This window comes from Myodes glareolus, chromosome 19 (genome assembly GCF_982192425.1).
Source record: "Myodes glareolus chromosome 19, mMyoGla1.1, whole genome shotgun sequence".
Taxonomy (NCBI): Eukaryota; Metazoa; Chordata; class Mammalia; order Rodentia; family Cricetidae; genus Myodes; species Myodes glareolus.
Genome location: NC_142044.1, coordinates 65,388,639 through 65,401,850, shown reverse-complemented (window position 1 = coordinate 65,401,850; position 13,212 = coordinate 65,388,639). Strand labels below are relative to the sequence as shown.

General features: G+C 41.1%; 2 long non-coding RNA genes across 2 annotated transcripts; one reads left to right on the top strand and one right to left on the bottom strand.

Annotated features, from left to right (window-relative positions):
* The first annotated feature begins 97 nt into the window (after window positions 1-97).
* On the top strand, window positions 98-12,490 carry LOC146890993 (uncharacterized). Its single transcript, XR_014997927.1, has 3 exons — window positions 98-566; window positions 5,300-5,580; window positions 11,581-12,490. It is a non-coding gene; the product is annotated as an uncharacterized LOC146890993 (long non-coding RNA).
* Window positions 7,719-9,988, bottom strand: LOC148119041 (uncharacterized). The gene is made up of 2 exons (XR_015735711.1): window positions 9,786-9,988; window positions 7,719-8,348 (listed from the first exon to the last, which is right to left on the bottom strand). It is a non-coding gene; the product is annotated as an uncharacterized LOC148119041 (long non-coding RNA).
* Window positions 12,491-13,212: the final 722 nt, after the last annotated feature.

Below are 13,212 nucleotides of genomic sequence, written 5' to 3'. Positions count from 1 at the left end.
CCTGCGCGACATGTGGCCGGAGGGGTGGAGTCTGAACTGTCGCGAAATCCTACGCTTTACGTTGGGCCCGGCGCGACCGTCGGGTCGGATCTGCGCCCCGGGGCGGGGTCTCCCGACGCACAGATTTCTGGGTGATGGGTCGGCGCGAAGGGCGGGGCCGCACCGCTGATTCCATGGAACCGAGTGGGATTGGAATCTCGAGTAGGTGTGCCACAATTGATTTTTTTTTTCCGAAGGGAAGATTCTGAGTTTCTTTTGAAGTCATTTTTTGTAAAGGCAAATAAAACCCAACGTTCTGTAAAGTAGTTTGAATTAAACATGCTTAGACGGGAAAAGAATGTAACATTTGAACATGGACTTTAGCCTCATTTAATCTTTCAATTTACTGACAAGGTCCAGCGCCGAGTACTAGCCACATTTCTTCCAGCCAATGCTCCATTTTTATTATATTTCACTAAGTAAAACTGTTCAACACCAAATATGTGTCAGCCACTGTTTAACAGATTTGTGGATATAACAGAACAAAACTACTCCGAATAAAATATTACAAATGACAAACCCTACAGGTAAGTAAAGATATTACAGATGATAAACACTACAAGTAAGTAAGATAAGAGTAAAAGATGGTTGGGTGCAACTCTAGATTTTCTGCTAAGGGAAGTGATGTTTGGAATGAGCCTGGTGGTTAGCCTCTTGAGGCTAAGGCAGGAAGGTTGCTGAAAGCTGCAGACCCTTCTGAACTTCTTAACGGGTTCCAGGCCAGTTTGGTATGCGGAGTGAGCCCTTCCATGCTATTAATAAACATGGATGGGGTGCTGGCTTAGCGAGTAAGAGGGCTTGCTGCTCGAGCATAAATAAGGGCCTTAGGCTTCGACCTTTTTACACACATCTTTTCTTTGTTTTTTAGAAAAGGTGGCTGGGCGGTGTTGGCACACCCAAGCACTCGGGAGACAGAGGCAGGCGGATCTTTGTGAGTTCGAGGCCAGCCTGGTCTAAAAGAGCTAGTTCCAGGACAGCCAGGGTTACACAGAGAAAATCACTTACTCAAGCACACAACCAGCAAGCAGCAGAGTTGCCTCTTTGTTGTGTCTGTTCTTCCTAAAAAAAACTAGGGCTGGAGAGATGGCGTGGAGGTGAAGAGCCCTGGTGCTCCTGATGAAGATGGCATGGGGGTGAAGAGCCCTCGTGCTCTTGATGAAGATGGCGTGGAGGTGAAGAGCCCTGGTGCTTTTGATTCCCAGCATCCACATGGGAGTTTCCAACAATCAGAAACTCCAGATCCAGAAGATCCTATGCCATCTTCTGACCTGTGAGGGCACCAGATGTGCACATGGCGCACATACATACACAACATACATATTATATGTGGAAACCTAAAGTTTTAGAAACATTTAAGCGCTTGGGGCTGGAGAGATGGCTCAGAGGTTAAGAGCACTGACTGCTCTTCCAGAGGTCCTGAGTTTCATTTCCAACAACCACATGATGGCTCACAGCCATCTGTAATGAGATCTGGTGCCCTTTTCTGGCCAGCAAGCATACAGACAGACAGACAGAACACTGTATACATAATAAATAAATCTTTCAAAAAAAAATTTAAGCATGTGTGTGTGTGTGTGCACGCGCGCGCGCGCATGCATGTGTGTGCGTGCCTGAGTGCATTGTGTATTTGCTCCACATTAGTGCAGGAGCCTGCAGAGGTTAGAAGAGGAATTGGGTCTCCTAGAACTGCAGTTGGCTGTGAGCTAACCATATGGGTTCTGAGAACCAAACCCAGGTCCTCTGAAATAGCAGGAACCACTTCTAATAAGCCACAAATCCAGCTCCTAGATTTTAAATCTTATTTATGTTTGAGTGTTCTGCATGTGTACTTGCATGCCAGAAGAGGGCATCTGATCTGTAGGTGCTGGGACTTGAACTCAGAACCTCTGAAGGAGCAGCCAGTGCTCTTAGCCATCTCCTAAAGTTTTGTAATCACCCTGAAACATTGCCATAAAACAAGCATTTATTGTATGATAGTCTCTGTAGATTAGAAATGTATTATTAAAAGTCATTTGCAGCCAGGAGGTAGTAGAGTATGCCTTTAATCCCAGCACTCAGGAGCAGAGACAGGGGGATCTCTTAGTTGAGGCCAGCCTGGTCTACATAGTGAAACCTTGTCTTAAACAAAACAGAACAAAAAATCATTTGCAGAGCCAGGCATCGTGGCATATACCTTTATTTATATTTTCTTATTTCGATGTTTTGAGACATGGTCTCTCTACATAGCCCTCACTGTCCTGGAACTCACTCTGTAGACCAGGCTGGCCTGGAATTCACAAAGATCCCCCTGCCTCTGCCTTCTGAATGATGGGTTTAAAGGTGTGTGCTACCATGCCCGACAGGCACATACCTTTATTTCCTGTACTTGGAATGCAGAGGCAGATGGATTTCTGTGTAGAGAGAGTTTGAAGCCAATCTGGCCTATATATCGAGTTCCAACCCAAACCAAAAACAAACACACACACACACACACAAAACCAAGAAAATAATTTGATAAACTGAGTGTGAGCCACCATCCATACTTGTAAGCCCAGTGCTTGGTGGTTTGTGGCAGAAAGATCAGTTGAAGTGTAGCTTTGTCTACAAAACAAGTCAAAGTCAGCTTAGGCTACAAGAGAACAAAACCATTTGTCAAGATTTCATATTCACAGTGCCCAGTCCCTCTCCTTTAATTTTCTATTGCTTTCCCTTAGTGTTTCTCATACTGACCACTATATTAGCTTCCTAACCAGGTTTCTTACCTGCAGGCTTTATCTACTTCAATATGTGTAGTACATGACACCACACATGTCCTCCTAAAGGAGAGACCTGAATAGTTGCAGAGAAATATGTCAAAATTTGACATAGCCTAAAGCGACTTTAGTTTTTGAGAGACAGAGTCTTTCTATCTCTGACTGTCTGGGAATTCTCTGTGTGGACTGAGGTGACCTTGAACTCCCAGAGGTCGACCTACTTTGCCTTCAAGTGCTGGGATTAAAGCTAAACCGGACAGTGGTGGTGCACATTTTTTTTAAATAGTTTTTATTAAGCTCTTTATTTTTCTCCACTCCCTTTCCTATCTCTCCCTTCTACCCTCTCCTATGGGACCCCATGCTTCGAATTTGCTCAGGACGTCTTGTCTTTTTCTACTTTCCATATAGACTAAATCCATGCATGCTCTCTTAGGGTCCTCTTCATTGCCTAGGTTCTCTGGGATTGTGATTTGTAGGCTGGTTTTCTTTGCTTTATGTTTAAAAACTACTTATGACAGAGTACATATGATATTTGTCTTTCTGGGTCTGAGTTACCTCACTCAATATGATGCTTTCTACATCCATCCATTTGCCTGCAAATTTCACGATGTTATTATTTTCTCTGCTGTGTAATACTCCATTGTGCAAATGTACCATATTTTTCTTATTCATTCTTCGGTCGAGGGACATTTAGGTTGTTTCCAGGTTCTGTCTATGACAAACAAAGCTACTGTGAACATAGTTGAGCACATGTCCTTGTGGCACGATTGAGCATCCTTTGGATATATACCCCAAACTGGTATTACTAGGTCTTGAGGAAGGTTGTTTCCTAATTTTGTGAGAAATCACCACACTGACATCCAAAGGGGTTGTACCAGCTTGCATGCCCACGAGCAATGCAGAAGTGTTCCCTTTTCCCCACAACCTCTCCAGCATAAGTTGTCATCAGTGTTTTTGATCTTGGCCATTCTTACAGGTATAAGATGGAATCTCAGAGTTGTTTTGATTTGCATTTCTCTGATGACCAAGGATGTTAAACATTTCCTTAAGTGTCTTTCAGCCATTTTAGATTCCTCTGTTGAGAGTTTTCTGTTTAGGTCTGTAATCTATTTTTTTTTTATTGGATTATGTGATCTCTTGGTATCCAATTTCTTGAGTTCTTTATATATTTTGGAGATCAGATCTTTTTCTGATGTGGGGTTAGTTAAGATCTTTTCCCATTTTGTAGGTTGTCGTTTTTGTCTTATTGACCATGTCCTTTGCTTTACAGAAGCTTTTCAGTTTCAGGAGGTCCCATTTATTAATTGTTTCTCTCAGTGTCTGTGCTGCTGGGGTTATATTTAGGAAGTGGTTCCCTGTGTCAATGCGTTCAAGTGTACTTCCCACTCTCTCTTCTATAAGGTTCAAAGTGGCTGGCTTTATGTTGAGGTCTTTGATCCATTTGGACTCGAGTTTTGTGCATGGTGATAGATATGGGCCTATTTTCATTTTTCTACATGTTGATATCCAGTTATGCCAGCACCACTTGTTAAATATGCTTTCTTTTTTCCTTTTGATATTTTTTGCTTCTTTACCAGAGATCAGGTGTTCAAAGATGTGTGGATTGAAATCCAGGTCTTCTATTTAGTTCCATTGGTCCTCCTGTCTGTTCTTATGCCAATACCAGGCTGTTTTCAGTACTGTAACTCTGTAGTAGAGTTTGAAGTCAGGGATTGTTATGCCTCCAGAGTTGTTATTGCCTAGGATTGTTTTGGCTATCCTGGGCTTTTTGCTTTTCCAAATGAAGTTGAGTACTATCCTTTTGAGGTCGTTAAAGATTTTTGCTGGGATTTTGATGGGCATTGTGTTGAATCTATAGATTGCTTTTGGTAAGATTGCCATTTTTACTATGTTAATTCTGCCTACCCAAGAACATGGGAGGTCTTTCCATGTTCTGGTGTCTTCTTCAATTTCTTTCTTCAAAGATTTAAAGTTCTTGCAATACAAGTCTTCCACTTGTTTGGTGAGAGTTACTCCAAGATATTTTATACTATTTGTGGCTATTATGAAGGGTGTTGATTCTCTGATTTCTTTATCAGCCCATTTATCATCTGTGTAGGGGAAGGCTACTGATTATTTTTTGAGTTAATCTTGTATCCTGCTACATTGCTGAAAGTGTTTATGAGTTGTAGAACATCCTTGGTAGAATTTTTGGAGATGCTTATGTAAACTATCATATCATCAGCAAATAGTGAGAATTTGACTTCTTTTCCAATTGATATCCCCTTGATCTTCCTTTGTGTCTTATTGAATAGATATGGAGAGAGTGGACAACCTTGTCTTGTTCCTGATTTCAGTGGAATTGCTGGGAGTTTCTCTCTATTTAGCTTGATGTTGGCTGTTGGCTTGCTGTATATTGTCTTTATTATGTTTAGGTATGTTCCTTGTATCCCTGCTATCTCCAAAACCTTTATCATGAAGGGATGTTGTATTTTGTCAAATGCTTTTTCAGCATCTAATAAGATGATCATGTGTTTTTTATTTTTCAGCTTGTTTATATGGTGGATTACGTTGACAGATTTTCATCTGTGGGATGAAGCCGACTTGGTGGATGATGGTTCTGATGTTGTAACACCCGATTCTATGTTACCCTCTTGGTACAGTTCGCGCGCCTCTGTACCGATCGCGAGTCCGGGCAAAGGCCTGGAGATTGAAAGAAACACACAAGAGACCTGGCTCATTCGAAAGGAGATCAGCCGAATGCCGCGTTATTCAATTTAGGGGAAAACCTAAATACTTGGCCGCTGCAAAAGGATTACCTCTCAGGCAGGTGGGCCCTGGCTGCTGCATAAAGATATCCTCCCAGGCAGGGGGGGATCTGTCTGCTGCATAAGGATTTCCTCCCAGGCAGGTGGAAAATTACCATACCAAAGATGAAACAATCCCCTTCAGCTAATCACCAGGCTAGGGCAGAGGGAGCACAGGAGCAAACAGGATGCTTAGCTGGCTGGCCAGAAACTGTCCTCAATATGCACTCCAAGGAGCAAGGGTAGACCGGGCCCTACATGATGTGTTCTTGGATTCGATTTGCCAGTATTTTATTTAGTATTTTTGCATCAATGTTCATGAGTGAGATTGGTCTGTAATTCTTTCTTAGTATTGCCTTTCTGTGATTTGGGTATCAGGGTAATTGTAGCCTCATAAAAGGAGTTTGGCAATGTTCCCTCTGTATCTATTGTGTAGAATAATTTGAGGAGTATTGGTATTAGTTCTTCTTTGAAAGTCTTGTAGAATTCTGAGCTGAAACCATCTGGCCCTGGGCTTTTTTTTTGGTTGGGAGACTTTTGATGACTGTTTCTATTTCTTCAGTAATTATAGGTCTGTTTAATTTGCTTATCTGATCTTGATTTAATTTTGGTAAGTGATATTTATCCAGAAAGTTGTCCATTTTCTTTAAGTTTCCAATTTTGTGAAGTACAGGTTTTCAAAATATGACCTGATGATGTTCTGTATTTCCTCTGTGTCTGTTGTTATGTCCCCCTTTTTATTTCTGATTTTGTTAATTTGGATACTCTCTCTCTGCATTTTGGTTAGTTTGGATAAAGGTTTGTCTATTTTGTTGATTTTCTCAAAGAACCAACTTTTTGTTTCATTGATTCTTTGTATTTTTTTTTTTGTTGTTGTTGATTTGAGCTCTCAATTTGATTATTTCCTGCCTTCTAGTTCTCTTAGGTGAGTTTGCTTTTTTCTGTTCTAAAGTTCAAATGTTCTGTTAATTCACTACTGTGGGATTTTTCCATCTTCTTTATGTAGGCATTTAGTGCTATGAACTTGCCTCTTAACACTGCTTTCATTGTGTCCCATATATTTGGGTATGATGTATGGTCGTTGAATTTTAGAAAGTCTCTAATTTCTTCCTTTCTTTCTTTCTTGACCCATTGATGATTCAGGTGAGCATTGTTTAATTTCCATGTATTTGTGGGTTTTCTGGAATTAGTATTGCTGTTGACTTCTAGTTTTATACGGTGGTGATCTGATAAGGTACATTGGGTTATTCAAATTTTTTTTTTTTTTGTATTTGCTGAGGTTTGTTTCGTTTCCGAGTATGTGGTCAGTTTTTGAGAAGGTTTCATGAGGTGCTGAGAAGAAGGTATATTTTTTTCTGTTTGGATGGATATTCTATAGATGTCTGTTAAGTCCATTTGAGTCTTAACATCTGTTATTTCTCTTATTTCTCTGTTCATTTTTTGTATGATTGACCTGTCCAGTAGTGAGAGGGGAGTGTTGAAATCTCCCACTATTAGTGTGTGGGGTTTAATATATGATTTAAGCTTTAGAAGTGTTTCTTTTACATATGAGGGTGCCTTTGTATTGGGGGCATAGATGTTCAGTATTGAAATTTCCTCTTGATGGATTTTTCCTGTGACTAATATGAAATGACCTTCTTTGTCTCTTTTGACTGATTTTAGCTTGAAGTCTATTTTGTTAGATATTGGAATAGCTACACCCACTTGTTTCTTAGGTCCATTTGATTGGTATATTTTTTTCCCAACCCTTTACTCTGAGACGATGTCTGCCTTTGAGGTTGAGATGCGTTTCTTGTGTGTAGAAGAAGGATGGATTCTGTTTTCATATCCAATCTGTTAGCCTGTGCCTTTTTATAGGTGAGTTGAGTCCATTTACATTAAGGGATATTAATGACCAGTGATTGCTATTTCCTGTTAATTTTGTTTTCATCATTGGTGACATTAATTTATGCATTTTTTTTCTTCTTTGGGATTTGCTGTTATGAGATCATCAGTTGTCTGTGTTTTTGTTGGTGTAGCCATCTTCCTTGGGTTGGAGTTTTCCTTCTAGTATTTTGTATAGGGCTGGGTGTAACATGAGGGCCGGCTTGTTGGGGTTTCCGTCCCGCCCGGTACCCCAACAGCCGGCAAATCCCAAAGAGAAATTACACACAGGACTCCATAAGGTTATAAACTGATTGGCCCTTAGCTCTGGCTACTTATTAGCTCTTATAACTTATGTTACCCCATTATTCTTATCTACGTTAGCCACATGGGCTCAGTACCTTTCTCAGTGTGACAGCTTACATGTTGCCTCTTCGGTGGTCTGGACAGGAATGGCTGAGAGAGAGCTTCTGCTTCCAGAATACTCCCAGTCTCTTTGCTCCACCCCTACTTCCTGTCTGGCTTTCCCGCCTATACTGCCTGCCTGGCCAATCAGCGTTTTATTAAAATATGATTGACAGAATACAGATAATTCTCCCGCACCATTTCCCTCTCTCTTTTTTTTTTTAAACAAAGGAAAATACCCATAATCCATTTGTTGGGAATGTGGGCGTAGTATTTCAGGCTACTTCCTGCTGGTTGGGGGCACTGATAGTCTTAAGGGGACCTAAAGAAAATTTAGAGTTATAATCAAGTCATGACTGGAGTATTCTGAGTCTCGATCATCTCAGGCAGCAGTCTTGGATCAGTTCTGGATGTAGACCTCTGTCATCTGGGCCATCTGTTCCTATCGGAGATTTTTCAGGTGGCCTCCCTTGGTCAAAGGTGATTATTCCTAACTCTGAATAAATCCAGAGTCTCTCGTTTTCTGTGGAAACAAAAGCAAAATCTCTTCTCCAAAGTAACATACCTTTTGACTTCAATTTTGAAGCCAAGGTATTTTCAAAATTCCTATCTTGGGTTAGTTCAGTAGCATTTATAAACAAAAGTCTTTTAGCAGTTGTTGCTCCTTCCTCAGCAATCAAACAATTTAAAGAGAGCATAATAGCATACAGTATCAAGATTCTCTGTATATTTTCCATCTTTATGTGGCTTTACTTTAACCTCTATTTCTTTTATTTTTACTTTTAACTTTTGGCTTTTTGAGACAGGTTCTCTGTATATATCTTTGTCCTGGAATAACTCTGTAGACCAGGCTGTCCTTGAACTCAGAGATCCCCACTGTCTCAGCCTCCCCAGCACTGGGATTAAAGGTGTGTGCTACCACACCTTGAACTCACAGAGATCTGTCTCTGCCTCCCAGGCATTGGGATTAAAGGTGTGTACTACCACACCTTGAAGTCACAGAGGTCAATCTACCTCTACCCCTTGAAGTCACAGAGGTCAATATGCCTCTGCCTCCCAGGCATTGGGATTAAAGGTGTGTACCACCACACCCAACTACTCTCTTTCTTTCCTTTTAACTTTAAGAACTTTAACTTTTAGCCTGCATATACACACTGTAAACCATTTAGAGGTTTTCTTCCTCTTTGAATCTCTCTTTACTGTTTATCTCTCTTTTTCTGACCACATGAGCCTTTAATTTACAAAGCAATATGGAAAGCTGTGGCTTTGACAGCTAGATCCAGCTCATTCCTTAGCTTTCCAGACTCATAGCTGAGATACCAGCCACAACTGTGTTCACTGCCACAACTCTGTCGTGTTTCAATGTCCTTGCTAGCAAGCAAGCTGCAGCATTCTGCTCACAGACCACACTCAGTCGGACTGCCTGCCTGCAAGAGTCAGAGTTTGTCCTGGCAGGACAGCCCAGAAAGCCGGCATTTTAAAACAGCACAGCTTTTTTCCTGCTACGACTGAAAACCGAAAAGCATGCGTTCAGCTTTTCACCAACAGCATTTAAGTGTTTCGTGGCAGGACCTCTTAATGAGCTGCAAGGTTTTGCAGCTAAGGCTGAGTCAAGAAGCATCTCTTAGATGAGAGCATTTGCTTGCCTCTAGCAAGCAGAGCAGAACCGAAAAATTGCTGCTACCAAGAAAACATACTTTACTCTATTCTTTCCCAAACTTTCTCAGGCTTTCTGTGGATTCATTTATCCACGTCTGGGCGCCATATGTAGTATGAGGGCCAGCTCGTTGGGGTTTCTGTCCCGCCCAGTACCCCAACAAGCCAGCAAGTCCCAAGGAAAATCACACGGAGTCTACATCAGGTTATAAACTGATTGGCCCTTAGCTCTGGCTACTTATTAGCTCTTATAACTTATGTTACCCCATTATTCTTATCTACGTTAGCCACATGGGCTCAGTACCTTTCTCAGTGTGACAGCTTACATGTTGCCTCTTCGGTGGTCTGGACAGGAATGGCTGAGAGAGAGCTTCTGCTTCCAGAATACTCCCAGTCTCTTTGCTCCACCCCTACTTCCTGTCTGGCTTTCCCGCCTATACTGCCTGCCTGGCCAATCAGCGTTTTATTAAAATATGATTGACAGAATACAGATAATTCTCCCGCACCAGCTGGGTTTGTGGCTAGGTATTGGTGAAATCTAGATTTGTCGTGGAATATCTTGTTTTGTCCTTCTATGGTAATTGGTAGTTTTGCTGGGTATAGTAGTGTGGGCAGGCATCTGTGGTCTCCTAATGTCTGCATCATGTTTGACTACGACCTTCTGGCTTTCATTTTCTCCAATGAGAAGTCAGGTGTAATTCTGATAGGTCTACCTTTATATGTTACGTTACCTTTTTCCTTTGCAGCTCTTAATATTCTTTCTTTACTCTGTATGTTTACTGTTTTGATTATTATGTGGCGAGAGGACTTTTTTTTTTTTGGACCCAGTGTATTGAACTTCTTCTATACCTATTATTCTAAAATTTGGCCTTTTCATGGTGTCCCATATTTCATGGATATTTTGGGTTAACCTTTTGTTAGATTTAATGTTTTCTTTAACTGATGAATGTATTTCCTCTATTGTATCTTCAGCTTCTCTTTACCATCTCTTGTATTCTGCTGTTCATGCTTGCATTTGTGGTTCCTGATCTTTTTCTCATGATTTCTGTTCCTATAATTCCTTCAGCTTGTGTTTTCTTTATTGTTTCTATTTTAGTTTTCAAGTCCTGGGTAGTTTCTTTTGTATGTTTGATTTCTTTTTCTTGGGTTTCTTTAAGTGGTTTGCTGATGTCTTCCAATTTTTTTTTTGTCTTTTGCTCCATTTCTTTAAGGGAATTTCTCATTTCATCTTTAAGTATTTCAAACATTCTCTTGAAGTTATTTTTTAGGTCATTGTCTTCTGGTTCATCCATATTTTGTTGTTCAGGTCTTGCTGTTGTAGTGTCTTTAGGTTTTACTGGTATTGTGTTGCTCTTTGTGGTGTAGTGTGTGATCTACTCATCTTTTCCTCTAATAGGTATGGTTGGGGCTGTCTGAGATTCTGTTGAGTAATCTTCTAGGTGCCAGTGAATCCAAAGCTCAGATGGTTTTTCCTCATGGTACAGTCAGTGTCACAGTTCTAGTTACCCTGTTGGTTACTTCTGTTCCTGGAGATAGCTCAGCACTCCTGTGCCTGCTCTGCTCTCTTGGTGTTTGCTGTCTCAGGCCTACTTTGGCCTACATTGCTGGCTTTGATCTGATTCTGTAAATCCTGGTCTGGATCCCCTCCTGCAGAAATCCCTGGCTTGGAGTTGGACCTGTTCTGGTGGAGATCACTGATTCTGGATCTGGTTTCTGGCTCAATCCTGATCTGCCAGTGTTCTGGGACTGGGCTGGCTCCCAGGACTGGATTTGCTCCTGGCTTCTGCTCCTGGTGGAGCTTGTTTCCTCAGGCCCTCTCTGTCCTAGGTCAGATCTTGCTTATTGATACAAATTTAAGGTCAATCTTGTTATATGTATATTTCTGATCTCGATTAAGGTATTGTGTTTGTGCAGTTCATTTAAAAATGTAATGTGTAATTAAGAAATATAGGTGAATAGATATTCATCTATAATAGCCAAGATTGTAGTCATGTCAATTAGTTTTCTAGATATATACAGATATATTTCAGTTAGTTAGGTATTCTTCAAGTCTTTCAGAGATCTTTAGAATATGACATTTTTATGTTTTAAAAATTTAGGACTTTTCATGACAGTTAGACACATCTGCTCCTGGCAGCACAAGTTACTTCAACAGGAAGATGGGCATCGAAGAGGCTCCTTAGGCATTTGGCCAAGAAACTGCTCTTTCCTAGACTGATTAACTGAACATGCAGTACCCACAGGTAGATGACTATTGAACTTGCCTAAAGGTGAGTTCCTTTAGGGTTCTTCAGGGTTCTTGCTTCATGAAAGAGTTTGCAAGACATTCTGTAGGACACAGAAGAAAGTGACTGAATTGTCTTTGAAATTTCCTGCTTCATAGAAAAGTCTGCTGGATACTATGGGCCTACAGGCTGAAGATGGATGCCCCAACGGTACAGAAGAACTTTGGGTGACTGTCCAGGTAGTGAGATGTCTCTGTTAATTCTAGAGTTTTGGAAGTTGCTTACAATGTACTTCCTGGAGTCATTGGTGGAGTTGAAGAATTTATAGTTACAGTTTTCCTTAGTTATGATAAAAGATAAAGTAGATATAAACATTGTAACTGTAGTTCTTGTTTGATGCCTGTTTTGTTATATGTAATTTTACTATGTTTAAAAATTTTACTATGTTAAAGTTAAAGCCTTCCTTTTTATTTAAACAGAAAAGGGGAGGTGATGTGGGAGTCCCCTCTATGTGCTGTCATTATTATTAATGAATAAAGAAACTGCCTTGGCCTGTTGATAGGGCAGAACTTAGGTAGGCAGAGAAGACAGAACTGAATGCTAGGAGAAAGAAGGGCGGAGCCAGAGAGATGTCATGGAGCTGCCAGAGTCAGACATGCTGAATTTTTGCCAGTAAGCCACTGCCACATGGCGATACACAGATTACTAGAAATGGGTTAAATTAAGATGTAAGAGTTAGTCAATAAGAAGCTAGAGCTAATGGGCCAAGCAGTGATTTAATGAATACAGTTTCTGTGTGGTTATTTCAGGGCTAAACTAGAAGGGTGGCCAGGAACTGGGCAGCAGGAATAAGTGAACCTTCCTCCTACAAGAGCTAATTAGTAATAAGCCCGAGCTAAGAGGCCAAACAGTTTATAATTAATGTAAGCCTTTGTGTGTTTCTTTGGGACGGAATGGCTGCAGAACTAGGTAGGACAGGAACTTCCATCTATATTCCCTCCCTGTGTGTGCACATGTGTGTGTTGATGGTGGTACTGGAAATTCAACCTACAGTCCCTCACAGTAGGTAAATACTTTTACTCTGTGTCCTGGAACTCACTCTGTAGACCAGACTGGCCTCAAACTCACAGAGATCTGCCTTCCTCCACCTCCCAAGTGCTGGGATTAAAGGTGTGCGCTATCACACCCAGCTCTGTCAGGATTTTTTCAATCACAGTAACAGGAATGAAACTAGGATGGAAATGTATTGTAAACTAGAGGAAGAATTAAATATATAATGCCCCATGTGCTGGTGTACATTTTTAATTCCAGCACTTGAGAAGCAGAGGTACGTGGATCTCTGTGAATTAAGGCCAACCAGTTCTACATGGCAAGAGCCTGTATTTGTACATCTTGCCACCTGGTTGAATGTATAACTCAGTCTAGGGATGGTGATCCCAGTGGTTGGGAGGTTAAGGAAGGATGAGCATGAGTTTAAGGCCAGCCTGGGCTACACAGTGAGACCCT